General features: G+C 45.7%; 1 protein-coding gene across 1 annotated transcript in view; it reads left to right on the top strand.

Moving 5' to 3' along the window:
* The window catches only part of LOC139764898 (putative polypeptide N-acetylgalactosaminyltransferase 9), a 466,120-nt gene that overhangs the window by 169,431 nt on the left and 272,878 nt on the right, over positions 1-23,811 (top strand). Inside the window, exon 2 of the mRNA XM_071691965.1 lies at positions 17,004-17,081. The gene's annotated coding sequence lies outside the window, so the exon portion shown is untranslated. The remainder of the gene's footprint in view (positions 1-17,003; positions 17,082-23,811) is intronic.

Below are 23,811 nucleotides of genomic sequence, written 5' to 3'. Positions count from 1 at the left end.
ATCATGCCATCGTCTTAATTGGACTGTCCTCCAATCTATGAAAGTTATTTCCTACTTAATTCAATTAACACAGTGGAAAAACATGTATACCGCCTCCTGTCAGATGTGATATGGAGTCGATATATTCTCGCATTCTGCTGTACCTCTGCACCAACGAAATGCTTCCGTAGAGCGTACATTTAAAAAGGATGTAGTCGGTGCTGTTTTATTGGGAGAAATGTTTGTCTACATGCGTATTGGGAAGAATGTTTGTCTACATGCGTATGCTGGATGCCAGCTTAATATTATACGTCGCAATCATTGTGTGTGAATGATAAAGTGTGTACTTACACCAGCCGATGCAGATTTACCCGTCGCCAGATGTGTAGTTTGCAGAGCTCTTGGTGTGGGGGAATGATGGGTAACTTTGGGTGGAGGCTGGCGGGGTCCAGACTCGCATAGCAAGGTAGTCATGATCAAGAATCGAGTCACTGTGGTCGTGTTTTAGAGGCCAAGACTGAGACACAGTATGTAGTTGCATTATGGAAGCATTTTGTCTCATTTCTCGAGAATCGAGAGAGAAAATAAGAAGACATTTTACAAGTGTTTGGTACGATTTCCCTCTTGTTGTGCACGACATTTCTGTAACAGGTTATTAAGCAAGGTTATGACAGAAATATTACAGCCGACATGATATAGAAATGGTTGTGGCTGAATTGTGTGCTCGCCTCTGTGTATGTTGTCGTTTACATATTTCTTAAAGATCGATCCACCGGGCCGTAATGACCAAAGCACTGGTTGACCCAAGGATCACCCGGGGCGATATAGTAGTTAACGTGGTCCATCTTGCATAACAGTTGTTGACACCGTATTTCAGAAGACAATCTTATGTTCCTCTCAGTCCTGCTGGCACATCGCAGATCACAACTAACACAACTACAAATGTTTTTCTTCATGATCAACGTAGCCATGATCCTAATGGAGTAACCACACAAGAATGTCCATTGTAATGCCATCATGCATGCTAGAATGCACGAGTGATTGCTTCGACCGACCGACCCTCGTTCGTCAGCAGACATTTCTTGTCCACTCCCAGGCGCAAGTCCGCGTCCCAGATACTTCACCTTATCAGCCATAACGTCATTGCCCACGTTATCTGATACCCACCTGGTGACGGGTGTGGTGTTGAGGTGGCGTGACGTAAACATGACGGGGTGGTTGTGAGGGGGGAGGAGGAGGAGGAAGAAGGTGAAGAGGGACTGTAGGGGTCCATTTTCAGGGGTAAGGCGGAAGGAGGAATTGCACAAGAGTACGCTGGACTCCCATCAGTCTCTGTACGCCTTGCTGTACTTCATGCCATTGGATCCACTTGTTGCCATACTCCATGCCATTGGATCCACTTATTCCTATACTCCATGCCATTGGATCCGTTCTGATCGACGTAGTTCAGCTCTGTTTTCGACACCACGTGACTCTTGAATCTTCTATCTCACCTGCGTCATAGACCAGGTGGTGGAGTTGGCTGATGTGGAATAACAAATCGCACGTGAAATCTTGTGAACACAGTTGTTTTTTGATGCGTGACCGGGAAAGAAGTGGGCGAGGGGTGTTGGCTAGTACGTGTTGACGCGAACTGCTACAAAAGAGAAAATAGCCTCGAGTCCAGTCGCAAAGGAGACCACATCGCCTCTTTATCGCCTTTAAGACGATTCTCCTCCACAAGTCATGGGCGTTGATATTTCCTTAGTGTCATGGAACGTACGTAATGAAAGGTGTGTTTGTTTTGTTTCCATGTGTTGTATCATGAGGGTCTTGAGTTTCGTATACTATTGGCCAGGCCCCTATCGTTGTTGTCACCCTGGGGTAATGCGAAATGTTCCCCAGATTACATTTGAAACTTTGCGTAGGTGGAGCTAACACTGTAAACCTTGGCGTAGGGGGCGCTATCACAGTAAAGCTTTACGTAGGTGGCGCTAACACACTAAAGCTTTACGTAGGTGGCGCAAACACAGTAAAGCTTTACGTAGGTGGCGCTAACACACTAAAGCTTTACGTAGGTGGCGCTAACACAGTAAAACTTTACGTAGGTGGCGCTAACGCAGCTGTGCTAGGGTCGAGTCAGCCGTTATTTTTTCTAGGTATGATGACACTCGCGGGAGTTGAGTCTTGCACTAAAGTAAGAGGGACGAGGGATGGATGGCAAGTATTTCCCCCAAGAATCATATTAAACACATTTTTACGAACACTTTGTGTGATTACTATTGTGTGCGACGTCGGTTTGTACACTCGTGTTGCTCCGTCTCTTAACCTTGTATTTATGTCCAATGTCTTTACTCCTATGTACACACACACACACACACACACACACACACACACACACACACACACACACCGTAACGTATGCCAGGTATCTGTTTTATCGGCTAGCCCCTAAGGGAAGATGAACAGCTGGATGGACTGTGGACGGGCAGCCTCGACCAGGATTCGAACCTATGTGGGTTTGATGCCAGGCGGCCCGTGCGTTGCATAACAGTCAGTAACGCTACCCTATACACCATAGTAGACTACAGATTTCGCGATGGCAAGTTGCATCGGCTGTTTTGAATACACTGTTACATATACCTCTTATATAACATTATATATTGTGCTGACATATACTCATATAAACATCATTTCTCCCCACTATACCACTTGTATAACATTATATATTGTGCTGACATATACTCATACAGACACCATTTCTCCCCCACTATACCACTTATATAACATTATATATTGTGCTGACATATACTCATATAGACTCCATTTCTCCCCCACTATACCACTTATATAACATTATATATTGTGCTGACATATACTCATATAGACTCCATTTCTCCCCCACTATACCACTTATATAACATTATATATTGTGCTGACATATACTCATATAAACACCATTTCTCCCCATACATTATATATTGTCCTGACATATACTCATATAAACACCATTTCTCCCCATACATTATATATTGTGCTGACATATATAAACACCATTTCTCCCCATCAAATGGCTTCGACTACTACGTCGTAATGGAAACTCTACAGAAGATTCCCTCGGGTTTAGGTTGTTACATACGAGTTGCCATCAAGGATATACTAACTCCCACAGTATAGCAGGCAGGAGGCTATAGCTATATATTTGTTTTTCTATGAATTGATCGCCGTTCATGGATTGAGGAAGACAGTCCAGTAAAGACGATAGCATGGCGTATTGTAGGCAGGTTCCGTCATGACTTGAAGGTGTTGCAGACTACCTCCTCCCTCCGACGCCAGACACATGGATCCCCACACCCTATCTTCCTCCTCCTCCTCCTCCTTCTCTTCCTACCACCACATTGCCATTCAACGTCTACTAATTCGTAGTAGGCATTGACGTTATATTTGGTGACCAGAACGTAATTGATAAGCCATACATGAAGGGTCTTGAGTCTTCGAGAGATGAGGAAGCCTCTCCTAACACCGTTTTTCTGAAGCTTTAAAGAGGTTCGCTTCTTGCCATCCACCCCAGGGAACCACGATGTCAACATAGGCATTTCTGTCAGTTCTCACCGAGCCAGCCAGCCCGCCAGCCAGCCAGCGTACCAGGTGTTTGAGCGCAGGCGATGGTACATCTATTTCTAATACCAAATGATGTTTTCTCGACCTATTTCGCCAGGTTGTTGAGTTTATCGATTTATTTAGGCAATTCGTTTAGTCGTTTCATGCTTGAAAATGTAAATTTAGTGAAGTAATAAGTATTTTTGAATGAACAATGAGCAAGGTTTGCGACTCTCAGCATCAGAAGTTTCAATTCGCTAATGAAAGCGTCAGTTACCTGAATTGCAGCTTATATTGCTAAAAGCCCGACAGACTGATCGTTGTCGACATGAACGTATTCATCATTTCCTGGACCCGAATTTTCATTTCACGTTGGGAGATGTCGAGCCCCAACGCGAAAAATCTAAAAAAAAATCTAAAAAATGAAAAAAAAAAAAAAGGGCCCGTCGATTGGCCGAAGTAGATCGGGAGAACATCATTTCCTACCAACAGAACTCTCTCTCTCTCTCCCCCCTGTAGACCCTCCTCTACCTTCCTCTTGCCTACCCTTCACCACCTCTCCCTCTGCATCTACCGAGTGTAGTGGGCGTTCTGGTGACAGTGGGTCTCTTTCACCCGACCATCCACACTCCTGCAGTCGTGTACGGAAGTGACAGGAGACCTCCTGTGGTGCCCTAGTGAGAATATGGCCCCCGAGACATTAGCTATCCTGATGTGGAAAATGAAATATTCAACACCGCAACCAAACGAGCCACCACAACACAGTGAGGTGGGTAATGATGTGCAATTACAGCAGAAGAGAGGGACGGAGGGAGAGAGATAATGTCATGGCTATTGATAACGGGATATGAACTGATTCAGACGAGACGATTGACCAAAAAATTACGTTAACTAACAGGGTATAGAGATCAGGCGGACGCTAGAGACGAAGACCCAACGATGAAAGAAAAGGCGATAGATAGAGAGAGAGAGAGAGAGAGAGAGAGAGAGAGAGAGAGAGAGAGAGAGAGAGAGAGAGAGAGAGATAGAAGTCGGCTGATAGGAACACTGAGAGTTGAAGACAGGGAGACGAAGGAAGAGACATCGGTGGAATGGGAGAGCCAGACACAGGTCAAAGTATGTAAACCGTATGCATTGGGTTTTGGTGTGGCCAATAGTATGTGGGGACAATGTAGGCTGTACACTTCAGAAATGTCTGGGCTTAACGATGGCAAATGCCGTTTCAGTGATGTAGCGTCAACCATCCTGCAATGTCGCACATCAGTATTAACAAAAGAATGATATTAGAACTATTGGTGTCCTGTTGACCCTGTGGTTGAGAGAACATTATTAGGTTTACCCCTTGTGTAAGCCACACAAACACTGCCGTGCAGACACGTACAGAAGTCAAGACAAACTGTGTAGAGACGAAGGAATGTAGGAGCAGCCAGAGGAAGACGCGACCTACTCACCTCCCTCCTCACAGGTACGCGTGTGAAGGGACCTGGATTTTATAATCTGTTGTACCGCAGCGAGGACTTGCCCACCACGACCCACCGTTGGTACGGGGCAAAAGTAATTAAAAACTTGCCAGAAAATTCTCCAAACAAATCTTCAACAGGAAATGTAGCGTCCTTCATTATTATTCATCATACAGGAACTGAAAACCACACATACCTTACAGAATCCCTTATATGAATAGTTAATTAAGAAAGTTAGATTATATTCAGCCATTATGAATGCACATTACTTGTCCAGTGAGGGTGGGACCCCGAGCTACAAGCGTACACAGGTACGAGAACATAGGAAAGTTACGTGTTGAACAGTTGGGTTGTGCGATAAACTATTCTTTTCTGTGAGCTTCTGTATTCCTGAAAAGATGCACTTTCAAGTGTCCGCCATCACGACTGAAGACTTGGTTATCACCGTGATCTGTATGCCAGGGGATGTTAGGCCATGGGAATGTACGAAACAGAAGGGGGGGAACTATCTTGTTTATGTCCTAAGTCGGCCGAGAACGGAACCAGTTCAGAGAAAAATGTTGTATTTGATGATATAACGGGGACTCGTGTAGCACAGTTAGCTTCAGCTATTGTGAACTCATATCACACCATGATAGAAGTTCAGACGAAGTATTGATATTAATGATAAGCGAATAGCGATACTTCGGGATTCGCTCCAGGTTGTAAAATGGTTAATAGTAGAAGCGACAAACAAATTATCAATGAGAAACAGGTATCCAGATTAGAATGAACACGAAGCCCCTTTATTCCAGGAGGCGCAAATAAGCTCAGCAGAAGCAGCCACAAAACATTCGTCAGAGGAAAGCAGATTTTCCAGGAGGAAAAGAATACATAGAATATATAGAGATATGCTACAAAATTCGAGCAGAATCAGAAAAGATTGATTGTGAGATGTTGAAATTCCTATGCAGAAAGTCGGATAGAATAGCTCAAGTACCACTGGCCCACAACGAACACATGCAGTGATGATAGCAAGGAGGCACTACAGAATCGGAATGACTCTGTGGTTAGTGAGGCAAGTAGCACCAAGAATTAAGTGGCCCAAATAGCTTTCAGAATATCACACTCCCTCCCCTCCACTCCTGTTGCACGTAACAGCTTTCAGAATGGCACACTCTCTCCCCTCCACTCCTGTTGCACGTAACGGATATTCTCACCACCACCTGCTGGACTTGGGGATGGCCATTGAGAGCATACCTATGCACCATCCTCCAGAACCAGGCTCTTGGAACGCTAGTCTTTAAAACGAGAATGTAAAAAAAACACCATTAGCACAGGTGCTAATCATCCTCTGGAAAGAGTGTCTGGACTCCGGTATAATCTCCGTAAATGTTTGAAGCTGCCTCATGTTGCCCCCGCCTCTCATTATTGTCTTTCTGTCTTCTCTGATGCATAGCTTCTTCTCAGGCTGGTCAGTTGCGGTGGTCGTTGTAAGGACGACTTCTCCGTCTCATCCAGTCGACAGTGGCGTTCCTCAGGGTTCTGTCCTGTCGCCTCTCACTCTCTCTCTCTCTCTCTCTCTCTCTCTCTCTCTCTCTCTCTCTCTCTCTCTCTCTCTCTCTCTCTCTCCATTAATGAACTTTCTTCAGCCTGTAACTCCATTGACTCCTACGTTGTATTATTCCACTCTACATACTTCAACTCGTTTTTCCTTCCCCTCCTCACACTAGTACACGCTCGTTCTCTCCCGCCAAACATACTCTCTCTCTCAAGCCAGCCAGATCCGTTCGTTCGGCCTCCTGGAATAAGGAAATTGGAACCAGGTTAAAATTAGCAGTGCAGAAAAACCCAGTTTTCACTATCTTTGTAATTTTCAATAATTTCCAGCTGGTAAGTCTTGACATAGCCACTCAACCTAGCTTTGATATAAACAGTGGAATAACCTTATCCTCCATTCTCCCGTAGAAAACCGAAGTGATGAACCTTACTAAATCTGTTTTCCGAACAGCTGGGGGTGTTGTGTAGGTGCCATAGCTATTTGTCTTCGTGAGCAGCATTTCTGTATCTATAGGGGGTTCTGTTCACCCTAGTAATGGGTACTGCTTGCGTATCTGAGGTTGTTTTCCTCGTTTTCTTCAGCCATTGTGGAATCGAAATCCTTCCATCTTAGTAACACACATCCTGACTCCTCTCTACAAGGATCCGATTCCCTGGGCCATAATGGTGATGCCCTTTCAACAGGTATTATTTCCACCACTGATTTCTTGAACTGTCTGCCTGTACCCCTGCCGGTAAGGCTTGGTCCCAGAGCATACACACTCGGCTGCTGTATCCCATAGATTGTGTGTGGAGACCAGCCACATGAGATTTGACCGTTATAGCAGTTTTTTCTTTCTTCGACTAACGAAGCTGAGGAGTGCTTTCCCTTCTTTCGTCTTTCACTCTTCGTATAACAAGCACGTAAGGAGCAATAACTTTATTGTTCTTGTACCCTTGTTTTTTTTTCTTTCATCTGAGATGGTTATGAGTAGGTATCTGCATTTATTACGTCGGTAAACAGTAAAATAAAAACGTCCCAGTAAACTGCCGACCAATAATATTGACGTGACGTCTCGCTCGAATTCTCCAGCGAGTCCTAAGATGCGAGTTGACTGACATGAAATAAATTATCTACATAACCCAGTTCAACATGGTTTTAAGGCTGGAAGATCTTGCCTCTCAGTTGCCTCACCACTACGGCAAGACTCCAGTGGCACTGGAGGACACACACAGGATGCTGAAGTGATACATAGACTTTGACACATGTGACCGTGGTGTTATTGTTTACAAAGTCCGTAAGATGGTTGTGTTGTGGAACACCAGACACTGCATTCACGGCAAGAGGTTCGGGTTTCCCCAAGGAAGTGTACTTGAACCTCTGCCGTTTCTCATTCTTGTACCTGACAGGCAGACTCAGCCAGAGTTTTATATCACCATCTGCCAATGTTATCGTTATCAGTGATGATATCTCGTCGGTAGAAGAAGCCAGGATACTGCAGACGTAACTCAAGACGTCCGGTGTGTCCCCCACTAAAGATAATCTGTGTGATGGCTGAAGGTCTCCAACACTCGTTATGATGGAAATGAACAAATAAGAACAAAGAACGTTGACCAGAGACGACTACCAATTTCTCTCTCCAGAACGGTGCAAAGTTCATGGAATAATAACATTAGATGACCTGACCTTCTGTGGAACACATCAGAGCAGTAGTTGCCGCTGGAGAACGAACCGAAAACTCTGGAATCCCAAAACCTCAAGCAACACACGCCTGAGGTCTGTTTGTACTGGACTGTCGACGACTGGAAGTCTTGACTTCCAGGCTCCAGACAGTGGGGCTGCTGCCGTGTGGCAGGACGTCACACGCAACGCTGGTAAGTAAGATGTCCCACACGCCCACCGTCGTCATCCAGTGACGTCCTTGGTCAATTACTCCCTGCTGGCCGCGGGGGGGCGCGCGGCCCTCCTCGCGTGTAATTTTTAGCCTCATTTTGCGTAACTCTTGTTGGAGGTAGTTGGTGGCGTGCCGGCCTGGTGTCCCTCTGTTTGAGTGATCATCGCAAGCACGTAAAGGTTGAGGGTTGGGGAAGGGTGCGTGTCTAGGGTTGGGGGTTACGAGACGGGTGTGTCTGGGGTTGGAGCAGGAGGAGAGTTATGTATGGCGCGGGTGTCTGGGGTGTCGCTAAGGTAAATGGAGGGGGATATGTGTGCGTGTGTGTTAGGGGAGGCCATTAACCATTTCAGGGGGAGGTTTGCTAAGGGGGTAGACTGTTATCATACCTGCTCAACCCCAGAAATATCATCCAGGGCTCGCGTCCGTCATGCCACGCCACCATGTCCACCCATCGGCCCCCGTCATGCACCAGAGACCCTGGGATCAATTTGTGAGGATTACTCTTGCAGGTACACGCCAGAGTAACCTGCTGCTCCTTTGTTAATCTTCCCTTCCTTCTCCATCCCACTCCTTTCTTTTCCTTCTTCTTTTCCATTTATTCTTTTCTCTCTTCTTTTCTTTTCCTTCTTCTTCTCTCCTCCTCCTCCTTTTCTCTCTTCTTTTCCTCCTCTTTTTTTCCTCCTCCTTTTTTCATTTTTTCCCTCTAAGTCTTCCCCTTCTCCATCTCTCCCTTTCTTCTTCTTCTTCTTCCCCATCACCCTCTCACTTGCGTTGTGGCATGGAGTCCCACAAGTCTTCACATCTCTGTATGAAGGGCTGGAATCTCTGACGGCTGGAGGACGAGACTTTGCCCTAACTAGCATAGTATGGGTACTGCTCTCTCTCTCTCTCTCTCTCTCTCTCTCTCTCTCTCTCTCTCTCTCTCTCTCTCTCTCTCTCTCTCTCTCTCTTTCCTCCCTTTCTCAGTTTATCAGTGATGTTTGTAGACGTGTTTATCCCAAAGGTAGATTCCTCGGATCCTCTTGTGTTCGCAGAACGCGGCAGCTCAGATATTTGGGCCTCCTTCTCCCTCGTAACCTGTGTTGTGGCGGCCCCATAACCTGGTCGACCGTGGGGTCGTCCTTCTAAAGGATGATTATCGCACAGTCTGGTCGACCGTGGGGTCGTTCTTGTAATGGACGATTATCGCACAGTCTGGTCGACCGTCGTGAGGCAAGATGTCATATTTGTGTTCGCTTTTTAGAGGGATTATGTTTAGGTACGTGGCGTTAGTCAGAAATGGACTTTGGGGTAATAATCTCTGGTGACTTGGATCCAAGTAAGCATTGCTGAGTGATGTAGTAAAGAAAAAGATGCGTAGAAAGGCTAGGTTTGATTTTATTTATGTAACTGAAACGCCATTGACCACTGAATGCCCTAATCGAGGCTATCTCAATAAAGCTATCCAACCCCCTTAAGGAGGATTAACAGCTGGGTAAACTATGAACCGACTGCCGCGTACAGGGTTCGAACCTCTGTGCTCGACCTCTGGGCGACCCCGTGAATACGTCATGGTCGGCAGTGCTAACCGCTACACCACGGAGGTCCATAAAATAGGGCGTAATAATCAAGAGTCTACAAGACTTACTCACTCACTCACTTTCCAGTTCTTCGGTGCGTCCCTCCTGCTCTCTCTCTCTCTCTCTCTCTCTCTCTCTCTCTCTCTCTCTCTCTCTCTCTCTCTCTCTCTCTCTCTCTCTCTCTCTAATGTTCGGTGGACCCAGAGTACCAGTCCTTGCTGTACACAGCAGTGAGCGACCATGGTGATATTTCGGACTGAGGAACAAGATCCTACCCGAGCTGGATGGACGACGAAGAGCCGGAGGTTTTCTGCGATGACCCGCCACAGGTGTGGTCTGAGTTATCCTCGTCTTTGATTGTCATCTTGATCGCTATATGAGGCTAGGTCTCTCTCTCTCTCTCTCTCTCTCTCTCTCTCTCTCTCTCTCTCTCTCTCTCTCTCTCTCTCTCTCTCTCTCTCTCTCTCTCATTTCACTTAGACTATTGGAGGCGAACCCATGGACGACCGTTTTTGATTGAAATGAGGCAAAGGACTTCTGTGGCTTTGACAGGACTCTCAAACATATGGGGTGCTTGTGAGCACTACCATAGACGTATATGTTAAGAGACTGTTGAGGGACGTTTCCCTTTTACGTCTGCGAGTGGCAGGCATGACGTGCGTTCCCCGTAGGACCTGATGTTTACGAGTATGTTTCCCCAAGTAACCTGTTTGACCTCTTACTTACGCTTCCTTGACCTCTTGGCGTTTCTGATCTCGCCCACGAACACAGAGAGCCTTGGCAAAGGACCCAGTGGTGTGTGTGTGTGTGTGTGTGTGTGTGTGTGTGTGTGTGTCACTATCTGCATGCCCATCTGTTCGTTTGTATTCTACATCATGGTCAGGAGTCCTTGATCTGAGTTGCCCTTTCCTTTTCTTATCGTTCGCCGAGTTCAGAGAAGAATGGACAGCGAAAAGTTGTGGTACTTCGGTCGGTGTTCATAATGGCGCAGTGTGTTTAATGGAATAGTGACGTCGTTTGTACTATGTGTGTGTGTGTGTGTGTGTGTGTTTGTGTGTGTGTGCGTGCACGCAACTTTAAGCTCAAAGTTTCAGACGTCGTGTTCAAGGGTCGTACCGTCGTGCTCAAGAATCGTACCGTCGTGCTCAAGGTTCGCACCGTCGTGCTCAGTGGCCGTACTGTCGTGCTCAAAGGTCGCACCGTCGTGCTCAAGGGTCGCACCGTCGTGCTCAATGGTCGTACCGTCGTGTTCAAGGGTTATATACCGTCTTGCTCAAGGGTCGTACCATCTTACTCAAGGATCGCACCATCGTGCTCAAGGATCGTACCGTCGTGCTCAGTGATCGTACCGTCGTGCTCAGCGGTCGCACCGTCGTGCTCAGTGGCCGTACCGTCGTGCTCAAGGATCGTACCGTCGTGCTCAATATATCGTATCGTCGTGTTCAGCGGTCATACCATCGTGCTCAAGGAATCGTACCGTCGTGCTGAATGGATCGCACCGTCGTGCTCAGCGGCCGTACCGTCGTGCACCAGGGGGCCAGTCTGGACACCTTCCCCAAGACGGCGCTGCTGTGTCAATATCATTACGAGGCACAGGTGTAGCTGGAGGACGACGCACCTGAAAATCCAAAAGGAACCCCGTGTGTGTGGCTTCCCCCAGCACCCTCCCCACCCTGGCGAGTTTAATTAGTACCACACTCGCACACACTCGCACACACACACACACACGCACGCACAGGTGTTCCTGGTGCACTCTGAAAGCGTGGGTGGGATGGTAAATGAATCCCACGTCGACGCTCCGACGCTGCCGCTTCTGTCGTACGACTGACGTGACTCAACGCGACGTGGTTGGTGGTGGTGTTGTAACGTGTCATATCGCTAGACCATGTTTGGCCCCCATCTATATCGTTATGTTCTCTCTTTGACTTGCTTGCTTTCCCCCCCTTAGCGATGTAGCGTCATATGCAGACGATTGGTGGTGGGCCTTCGAGAGAGAAAGTCTCTCCTAGATTCCTCCTCCTCAAATGTTATAATAAAGGAGGGGATGAAACTGAGGGAAGGATTTCCAGTTCCCTTCCCTCTCCCTTAATCCCGTTATGTCACGGCCTTTCTTGTCGGTGTCTATGACTCTCAGGAGATGTGTGTACAGTACCCATTTTCTTCAGTCTCCAGAAGTGAAGATTTTTTAAGTTTCCGTGTCATGTCCTTTAGCGTTTACCACTCGACCCCTTCCAAAATGGCCAGCAACCTCCCACTTCCTCCTCGAGTGGTCTTGATTTTTCATCTCTCTCTCTCTCTCTCTCTCTCTCTCTCTCTCTCTCTCTCTCTCTCTCTCTCTCTCTCTCCCCGTTTCTTCTGCCCTTGCAATGTTTGACCTAAGGCTTGGCTGAGGTCTCATTGACCCTTGGACGAGGACTTGTTGACCTCAAATCTGGCCTGGACGAGGTCATGTTGACCCTAAATGTGGCCTGGACGAGGTCTTGTTGACCCCAAATCTGGCCTGGACGAGGTCATGTTGACCCCAGGTCTGGCCTGGACGAAGTCATGTTGACCGTAAATCTGGCCTGGACGAGGTCATGTTGACCCCAACTTTGACCTAGACGAGGTCATGGCGTCCGTAGGAAGGGTATCAACATTCCTCCAAATTTTTGCTTCGTTTATAACGTGTGACGTCACCTTCGCGTGACATTGTAGGCAGCAATTGGTGAAGCACACCTGTAACACGTGCCTTATAGCCAGGTACCGTGGTGGTTTTCTTAGGGGGAAGGTACGAATTATCTGCGTATAAATCTAGACATTTTACGTTAGCGAGTACTGAGGTATTGGGTGCGTAATCTGAGAATATTCGATAGTCATTTATTTTACGAGGAGTGTTATCACTGATGGGTGTAAAGGGGTCAAGTTTTAGAACACGCACTTTTACATAAGTACGCCCCTTGAGCACGGTGGTACGACCCTGGAGCACGACGGTACGGCTCTAGAGCACGACGGTACGGTTCTAGAGCTCGGCGGTACGGTCCTAGAGCACGGCGGTACGACCATTAAGCACGACAGTACGACCCTTGACCACGGCGGTACGACCATTGAACAAGACGGTACGATCCTTCAACACGACTGTACGATCCTAGAGCACGGCGGTACGACCATTAAGCACGGCGGAACGATCCTTCAACACGACGGTACGACCCGTTTGCGTTGGCCAATAGAGGTGAAATTTTACTGGTTTGTTTAGGAATACTTGGAGCATGGTATGGTAACAAGAGGATTAGAAAAATTATATATATATATATATATATATATATATATATATATATATATATATATATATATATATATATATATAATGGTCACGCTTGTCCGTGATGATAGCATGAAGGTGAAATCGCACTTCAGTAGTTCATACAATTTTATTTAACTTGTAATTTTTCTATACATGTGGCACGACATATTTCGTGGAGACAATCCACCTCCTCAGGTGCCAGTACGAAACAAAGTTATTTAAATCCCAACATCACACTTGGTTCCCGCCGTCCAACACCAATCTCTCTAGGCCCAGCACTTGTCTGCTGTGTCTGGTTGTAACCTTGTAAGGGAGAGTGATTAAGGAGGGTCTGGTGGCGGGGGTTGACCTGGGTAGCTGGGTGTGTCTTGAACAACTTTTTTAATGTTTCCGCGTTTTGTCAGTTCTCTCATAATTATTTGGTTAATGCTATGATGGGCTTTAAAATATTTGAATTAGAATTCATAGTATTAGCAATTAAGATAGATTCAATGACGTGTGGCATAATCAGCAGAGGGGCATAAGATAACTGGGATTTTCAAGGTCTTATGTGGTGATCATTTTCGTGACAATGTTTACCGATCGCATTTTTGTTATTCTATACCCCACCTCTGCTGATTATGCCACACGCGACGTCATTGAATATGTCTTAATTGCTAATTGTTTTTTTTTACCCTCTATGCTGATTATACCACACGCAACGTCATTGAATGTCTTAATGGCTAATACTAAGAACTTTAATTTGTCCCCCAGGCAATTTCGAAGAAACTGTCTTTGTTACGGGAAAAGTTCCTCATGAGTAGAAGTTTACCAATGTGACACAAATGTTCAAAAAAGGTCACAAGTAATTGCCCGGATCTAATTATCGTCCAGTTAGCGTAACGTCTGCTGTTCGAAAACTTAACGTAAACCATCATTCGAGATAGAATTGTAAACCATTTAGAGAACCACTGCTTTACTAAACGATTCTCGGCTTGAGTCTCCTTCGACATGGCTCATCCATATCTGACAATTTTGATTGTTATTTTTTGATGATGAAATCAACATGTATGACGAAAGTAAATCAGTTGATGTCATCTGTCTAGAATTTCAAAACTCATTTGATAAGGTTCCCCTTCAAAGGTTACTAGCAAGAATTAAGGCACAGTTCATTGATGGTGGTGTCTTTCAGTGGCTAGGAAATTGGTTGACTGGCCGTAAACAAGCATGAAAATGGTTAAGACGTGACAAGTGGAGTGCCACAAGGATCAGTCTTGGGACCGCTTCTCTTTCTCATCTATTTTAATGATATTTGATAATGGGCTGCATTGAAGGCTATCAAAATTCGCTGATAATACAAAACTGTAAAAAAAAAAAAAATAAATCTGTAAATCAACTTAAACGTCTACAGCTTCAAACTGACATAGACAAACTGATTACCTTGAGAATGGACGTGAGCGAATGGGGGCTATACCTCGCGAACGTGGGAAACGGTGAGCAAGTATGAAAACACAAGACAAACATACGCCTGGGTGTTTCACATAATGACCATCCGTGTTAAGAACACTTATTTGTTGCTGTGTTACGTCGTTTTGAGGAAACGACAGAACCTTGTTTGTGTGTGCTTATAATGATATACTCTGTTTGCCGTGTTTGTGATAGAACGTTGTTTGTGTGTGTTTATATGATATACCCTGTTTGCCGTGTTTGTGACAGAGCGTTGTTTGTGTGCGTTGTTTATGATATACTCTGTTTGCCGTGTTTGTGACAAGAGTGATCACCCGTGCTGGGCGGCAGGTAGGCAGCCCTAGTAATGACCCCATGATGTACATCAAAGCCAGCCTAAAAGCTGTCTGGCTTGGGGCTGAAGTGCGTCAGAGTTCCTCCTGTAATTGACTTTAGGCCCTCAGGGAAGGGGGAAGGAGAGTGAGGGGGGGATGGGAGGGGGGAGAACGAGGGACACCACCACCCCCCCTACAGAATTGATGATGGTGATAATGATGATTATAATGATGATGATACTGATGTGATCTATGTATTAAGAATGGTGTGTGTGTGTTTGTCTTACTCTTTATGTGTTACAGAGAACGGGTTCTACGCTAGTGTGTTGCCCCCGTCTCTTAACCCTCTGTACATTATGATGTCTTTATTCCTGTAACACACACACACACACACACACACACACACACACACACACACACACACACACACACACAAGCCTAAGACAGGTACCCATTCATCGACCACCAACATCGGTAAAATGTAGGCCGAATGCCATACCCAGGATTCGAACCCATACGCGTCCGACCCACGAAGGGCCCGTGGTGTAGTGTGTGTTTCTCCGGCTAGCCTTTGAATCCTGGGTAATGGAAATGAGGGTGTAGTGTAGATGAGGATGTAGTGAAGATGAGGGTGTGGTGTACGTAAAATGATCCAAGGTAACGTAGCCGGCCTTGAACCTAGTGTAGTGAAGATGGTGATATGCCAGTGAAGGCCTTTGTAGTTAAGATAAGAGTTAACATCAGAGTGGGTACAAAATGATTTTGAAATGGTGAAAATTACATTATAGTGAATATGAGTGTGGGATGGATTACATTATAGTGATAAGTGTATGGTGAAGATTACATAATGATGAGGTTATGGTCAGGATTAGATTACAGTGAAGGTGAGTGTGTGGTGAAGATTACATTATATTGAGTTTACGGTTGTGGTGAAAATTAAGTTATAATGTAGATGAGGGATTAAGATTACATTACAGTGAAGGTGAGGGTATGTTGAAGATTACATTAAACTGTAGATGTGGGTGTACAGGAGATGTATGTAGTTTGGTGATGATGAGGGTGTACTGAAGATAGTGTGTTTGACCTGACCCCCCCTAAACAGTGATGATGTAGGTTGAAGGCCGGGGCGAAGGAGTTCGTAATGATAAAGATAATGGGTGTCATTATCATGGGTTAATTGAGGGTAGATTGCCCCTAGCCACTTGCAGACCATGAGTAAGATATGATCTGATCAGGGACATTCAGAATTTATAATTAGATCTTTGCATGGTCCAGTTTATTTCCCTTTTGGATTGAGCTCCCTCCCCATGTTGATCAGTTCGTGAAAAGACTCTTCTTCCTCCCCATCTGGAGACGTAAGTTTGAGGGAGGACAGTGAGGGAAGGAAGGCTGTGGGTTAGGAGGAAGGATCAGTAAAACTAAGGACTATAGCTGGCGTAGGATAGTATTCCATTAAAGGGGAACTAAACAGCAACAGAAGTACGTCAGTGGTGGTGTGATGAGGGAAAGAGGGCCGTGGGTTAGGAGGAAGGATAAACTAGGGCTGGGGTAGGATAGCTTTCCGTCAGAAAATGGGAACTAAACAGCAACAGAAGTACGTCAATTGGTGTTGTAAACAAGGAGAAAGAAATGCGACAGATCATTAGTGAATCATCGATTGTAAATTCCTTCAACAGCTGGATGGTCGAGGGTAGAAAAAGAAAAGATGGAAAATATCCTACCGGGAGAGAGAGAGAGAGAGAGAGAGAGAGAGAGAGAGAGAGAGAGAGAGAGAGAGAGAGAGACTGGCATGTGATGAATAGCTGTGTGGGGGGAGAGAACTTGCCTCCCAATAAAGCTGCTAATGGACCGAGTTCGTCATCTCGAGGTATTAATAACGTTTCCCCTCTCCGTTGGTAAACCTGGTGAGGGTTCATCGGCTGGATATACCTCTGGTTTAGATCCCGTCTAACGTATGGTTTACATGTCCACAGGTCCGTCAGTCGCGGGTGTGAGGTAGTGGACGACTCTGGCTTCGTCATCACCGTCACCCTTCCTCACCTGTCATACAGGTAAGGTCACTTGGGGAGACATCAGTGTGCCTCCTCACCTCCTCCACTACCATACAGGTGACGCTCGACCTGTCTGTACCCGTATAGTTACCTGTCTTTACCTGTATAATTACCTGTCTTTATCTCTATCTGTATAGTTACCTGTCTTTACCTGCATGATTACCTGTCTTTACCTGTATGATTACCTGTCTTTATCTCTACCTGTAACTGTATAGTTACCTGTATTTACCTGTACCTGTATAGTTGCCCTCTTTACCTGTACCTGTATAGTTACATGTCTTTATGTACTACAGGCTAGGTTTGCGGGGGATGTGTATATGTGTGTGTGTAATGATCTATTTATGCTGTAAGGGGGAGGGAGTTTACACTCGTGTGCGTGTGTGTCCAGCAGACACGCTCATCTCTGCATACATTTTCCTCTCGGTTATGTATTGTTTAATTCTTCATAGACAGCTTGTGTTAGTATGATACTGCATTGATGTTTATGAATTTTGATGGCAACGGATCGTTTTATCGATTTAGCACCATCATACGTATATGTATAGACATCATACATATGTGCTTACATCCATTATACTTGTATTCATTAATGTGAATTGCTAAAGCAATGTATGTATATGCTCATGAGGATAAGGCTCACACACACACACACACACACACACACACACACACAAACACACACGTGTATGTACATAGTCGTTGATGAATATTATGAGGTCGGTAGTTTGGACCGGGTCAGGAGGTGAGTGTAGTGAGTTATATGAGGCAGGTGGTGTGAGGGGAGGTGGTGGTGATAGTGAGGGACTGTAAGGTAATAGGGGCTGAAAAGAGATGGTGGTAGTGGTGATAGGGAGGGATGACAGAGGGTGGTGGTAATGGGGAGGGGACGTGAGACGGTGTTGGTGATGGTGAGGGGACGTGAGATGATGTTGGTGATGGTGAGGGAACGTGAGATGGTGTTGATGATGGTGAGGGGACGTGCGATGGTGTTGGTGATGGTGAAGGAACGTGAGATGGTGATGGTTAGGGGACGTGAGATGGTGATGGTACTAATGAGAGACTGACAGACGATGTCCAAGTTAACGAAAGAGACAGTGAGAGACGAGCAAGCCCGGTTGAAGTGATCAGTGTGTGTGTGTGTGTGTGTGAGGAGGAGGAGGGGGCGTTGGAGAAGAAGATGGTGGTGGTGTGAAAATACGAAAGATTCTTGATAAGACACCTTGGGAGAGAGAGAGAGAGAGAGAGAGAGAGAGAGAGAGAGAGAGAGAGAGAGAGAGAGAGAGAGATGTGGCTCAACAGAGAGATGGAAGACTGCTGAGAAAATTAAGAGATGCCTAATGAAGCTATGAATTGTTTATACAACAGCCTGGCAGCTGTTGAGAAGCATGGTAGGGCAAGATGGTATGAGGAGGAAGGAGCAGTAGAAAATGTATGAAACATCGTGGAGGAAGGAAATGAAAATCCCAAGTTCGTTTCATAAGTTATCGTGAGAGCAGATTGCCAGGGATGGAACACATTAGAATCCTGCGGCAGACTTGAGCTGAGGGAGTGGAAACAGGAGAAGATATAGAAGGCGCTAAATAGAATATTCACAAGTCGAGGATCCTCGCTACACTGGAGGACCCTGAACCCCCCGTCGTTAGGGCTATGGGAAGGGAGCGTGACTAGGGAGAGCATCAAGATTCGTCGGAAAGACACAGGCAAATACTGTTGAAGGCTCATTCATCTCACGGTCCTAAAGAAATGTCCCCGTGTGTACTCCAGCAGTGTGTGTGTGTGTGTGTGTGGAAACACTCGAAGAAGGATTGCTCCCAGAGGAGTGAAGAGTGTAAACATCATGCCTACGTATTTTTCAAGAAAGGAGGTGGGGGAAAAAAACGAAAACTTCCCCTTAGCAGCGGGCTGGTAACTCTGTTGAGCACAGTCCGTGAAACGTTAGGGACGATGGATTGGAAATGGATGAACACTTAGGGAATGTGTGAACACTTGCAAAGTAGCCACACTCTACTTAACCTGGGGGAGACACCACGAGTACTACGACAGTGAGTGCGGCCACTAGAGGGCTGGATGGATGCATCATGCATGGAGTGTAATCCTTAGACTGTCGGAAAGCCTTTGACACTGCGCCTCACGAAGGTAGAGTCCAAATGAACTCATGAAGTTACGGATGATTATAAGAGCCCAGGGGTGGGTGGATTGGGGGGAAGGGTGGTTGTTGAGTGGATCGAGCATCACGCAAGAGGGTGATTGCAAGAGACCCTATGCCATTGTTGGCTTGGGTCAAAGATCCCTTCTGCTCCTGGTGTGTATGTTTATGCACTGTCAAAAGGACTAGAATCGTACCAAGATTCTCTTGACGGAAGATCCCTCGTACCAGGATCTGTTGACGGAAGGACCGTTGTACCAGGATCTGTTGACGGAAAATACTACAACAGAGAGAAGATGATAGTCTCCAGGATCGTCAGAATCTCCAAAGACACCCAGACAGACTGCCAGCTGGGACCAACACCCCCCTGACACCAGTTGATGGTTGGTGGTGAAGGTGGGACGCACTGAAACGAGACGTGGATTTGAACACTGTCTTGCTGGAAACAAAAAGTGTCCCGCTCCCTCCTCCAACCACACACACACACACACACACACACACACACACACGAGGGAGGCTCAGAGAAGCAATAACAGCAAAGCCCAGCAGCAACAGCAGTAGCAGCAACAGCATTTTGTCAAGATTCAGTGGAACTGCAGCCCCGACTACATGCCTTTTGTACGAGGCGAGTGGGTAATTTATAGAGGGAAGGGGAGGGACCTGGAGGCGATATGCCGGGGGGGGGGTAGTGATGATGGGGCTGGGGTGATATATCTGGTGAATATAACATTTGCTCGTGACTGAATGAATGGGTGGGTATATCGGTGAGTGTTGGTTAGACCATGCGTGTCGGATCGGATGATCAATGATATTTGCCATGTTTAGCTGACGTATGATCTTGCATTACTGTTAATATAAACAGTCTTCAGCCTGAGAGATAATGTAAGTTGCTGACGTAAGTAAGAAAAAAAATTATATGAGAGAAATGCACTTTGGGTGTTGGCCGTTACAGCAGGCGAAAAGAAAAAAAAAATACGAATTGGCAACTTTGCCGGCTGATATGCCAGAAAGCTAGATTTCGATTATTTTTATGGATAAATTCTATCGTAAGCTAAATAAGCATGATATGAAATGGACAAATGGGGATTTCTAAGCCAAGGCAAGAAAAATTTAGACCAGCTAGTTAGACCAAGGCTAGGCAAACCTCATCTGTCGAATGTACATATAAACAGCTTAGCCAGACATGAACATCTCAGTTGCATTTTGAGCAGAGGTGAGATCAGGTAAGAGTAAGTACCACGTTCAGACAGTTGTGACTAGACCCTTAAGGAGGTGGTTACAGGATGAGGGCCATGTGGGTCAGAGAGAAGACGGAGAGAAAATGAATGGAGAGATGATAAAGGTTGAATTATCTAGGACCCCCTCAAGGCTAAGAATATTGAGTAACAGGATAAGATGATAACACAGCTGGAGGAGGAGATAAAGACACTGTTGTGTCAAAAAAAAAAAAGAATAATACGTGAAATGTGTAATCAGATGGGAGTGGAAAGTAAGGCATTAAATAATGTATTCAAAAGCTATGAAAGCAGAATCGCATCACTTACGGGGATTCAGACGGGATGTAAACAGAGGGAAGAATGGGAAAGGATTGAAAAACAAAATAGAAATATCAGAGGGTCTTTTCTTGACGTCCTTTGAAGGAGTTCGACAAAATGAAACGCCCATAACACGAAGTAGACACACACACCTGTTGATAACAGTACATGGGGAAGGGGACTAGGAACAGTTTTTGTGGCTGTGAATTACGGCTTGAAGATTGATGTAGTGGAACCGGGGGCGGGGGGGCTTCGAGACGTTGAAGCGGAGGTACTCGGTAAATTTCATGAAGGTGTAGAGAGAACAATGAAGTTTCCTCACCACATTGCCTGCACTCACGAGAAACACCACGGAGTGCACGGAGGAGGTTTTGGATAAGTATTCACGAAGTGCTCCAGTCTAGCCAGGCTGAGGGGGCTACGTTAGCCTCTGTGGGGGGCCGGCCGCGGCTTCCAAGAGCTTGATCGACCAGTGACTCAACCTGGGTTGTGGAGGAAGATCCCCGAAAGACTGCCCCAAGGTAGGTAGGTAGGTAGCTGTCAGATGCAGAACAGAAGCGGTGAAGTGAATACATTTCAGTGAAGGCAAATTACTTAAGGTTACGTTGGATTTCCATTATGAAGAAGTCGGCTTCGGGAGGAAGTTTGGATTCTCGTGCAAACGCAATTTCTTGAATTGTATACAGGAAAATGTCCTTTACCAGAGGGTCTGATACCTCGTCATCACCAAATGTTATCTCCTGAGGCGTTATCATGGATCATACGTGATATACCAGATAGATAAAATGATCATGTAATGATAGAAATTGATTAAATGATAACGCAGATACATAGACTGGGAACTGATGTTCAGTTGGAGGAACCAGATCAACTGTGATAGAAGATTCTGTGAAATTTACAAGAAAACACTGCCAAAAAGCACAGGGACTTAGCAATGTCATGTGGAGAACACAAAACTCCAGCCAGCATATGAAAGGTGTAAGAGAGCAAGGCTCGAATATAGCAGGATGAGATGGTAGGAACAAGTAGGGACAAAGAAACTTTGAAAAGAATGCTGTGAACTTGGCAGGTGAATCCAAAGCTTCTTCCACAAGTATGTCTGCTGATGATGCCGAGGAGGATTGCATCAACTTACAAGGGGACCTAAGCAAACTCCAAAGTTGGTCTGATACATGGTTCATGAAATTCAACCCGAGTAAACGCAAGGTACTGAGGATGGGACACAGCGGAAGAGGGCATCAATACGAATATTACCTGACGGGAAATAAGTTGCAGCAATCTCTGTGTGAGGGAGCCTTAGGGGTCGACATGGTCCCTTACCTGTCGCCCAGAATCACACCTTAGGGGATAACGACAGGAAGACAGACTGTCTGCTGGCGAATGTTAGAAATCCAGAGTCGAGTTACAGAGAAAGGCTAGAGGTTTTGAGTTTTCTCACCTTAGAGAGAGGAGTGAGGGGTGACCTGATCACAACCTTTAGGTTGTTAAACCACATTGATGACGAAGAGAGTGAAAAGCTCTCTACTAGAAAGAAGGATTGAATAAGAGGAGGCCATGATATGAAATTAAGAAAGGAACAACGTAAAGAAGTACTCTTACAGTTTACGTATAGTGGAGGATTGGATTAAACAGTTAGGAAGTGTATGTGTACATCACATAGGAGTTTAAATGAGCTGTGTAACAATGAAATAAGTCCAGGAGACGGGGCCACACGAGTGTAAACCTCCCTCCCCGTACAGGAGAGACTGATAATTTCACACGTGTTACACACACACACACACACACACACACACTAAGGTAACGTGTGTTATGTTTTTTTTTTTTACAAAATTTATTGTTGGCGTCACGTGAGCGAGGCTGGCCAGATGCTGCTGCCGAGTGTGGACAAACCTTGTCGACAGCTCTGGTGGACACGACAAATGTTGAGTACTGAAACATGTGTGTGGTTGCCTCTCTCTCTCTCTCTCTCTCTCTCTCTCTCTCTCTCTCTCTCATATATATATATATATATATATATATATATATATATATATATATATATATATATATATATATATATATATATCATTTTTTCTTTATTATTTGTTTATTATACTTTGACGCTGTCTCCCGCGTTAGCAAGGTAGCGCAAGGAAACGGACGAAAGAATGGCCCAGCTCACTCACATACACATGTGTAGGCATAAATGCCCACACACGCACGTATACATACCTATACATTTCAAAGTATACATATACATACACTCTGGGGATAGAGGAGAAAGAATTCTCTGCGTGTCGTAGAAGGCGACTAAAAGGGGAGGGAGCGGGGAACTAGAAATCCTCCCCTCTCGTTTTCAGTTTTACAAAAGAAGGAACAAAGAAGGGGGCCAAGTGAGGATATTCCTTTAAGGCTCAGTCCTCTGTTCTAAACGCTACCTCACTAATGCGGGAAATGGCTGATATGTATGAAACATATATATTCCTCCATTCTCCATACTTGATCGCAGTGTCCTGCTTTAGCGAGGTAGCACTCGCATCCACACACACACTGTCACGTGCAGTGCACCGACACCACATCTCCCTACCCACAACCAGGCCCCACTGTTGGAATTGAAATGCCTTTGGACGATATGTGGTGTGCGGTGGACCGATCATGTGAGGAATAACTGTGTGAGAGCGAGGTGTGGTGGTGGTGAACGCAGTATGAATAATCGGTGTGGTTAAGGTGTGGTGAGTTGGTTTGGCTATACGGAGAGGATGAGTGAAGGAAGACAGACTCGGGAGGATCTGCGTGTGTGGATTGGAGGGAGCAGTTAGGGAGAGGAGGGTGTAGAGAAGGTGGAAGTGATGGCAGGAGGGGGGCTTTGGCATATTTAGGCCGGGACATTCAAGAAGGTGAGGGGCGTGCATGGGATAGAAAGAATTTGATCGATGTGCTCTACTGGGATGCTAGGCGCTCTCACTAGGTTGAACCAAGTCATATGAAGTGGTCAAGATAAACCATGAAATGATCTAAAGGGCATGGTTGTGAATGGGAGTGTTTGGCTTTCATTATATCATACACATCA

The sequence above is a fragment of the Panulirus ornatus genome, chromosome 4 (assembly GCF_036320965.1).
Source record: "Panulirus ornatus isolate Po-2019 chromosome 4, ASM3632096v1, whole genome shotgun sequence".
NCBI classification, from domain to species: domain Eukaryota; kingdom Metazoa; phylum Arthropoda; class Malacostraca; order Decapoda; family Palinuridae; genus Panulirus; species Panulirus ornatus.
Note: the sequence above shows the minus strand (reverse complement) of the source record. Positions and strands in the feature narration are given on the sequence as shown.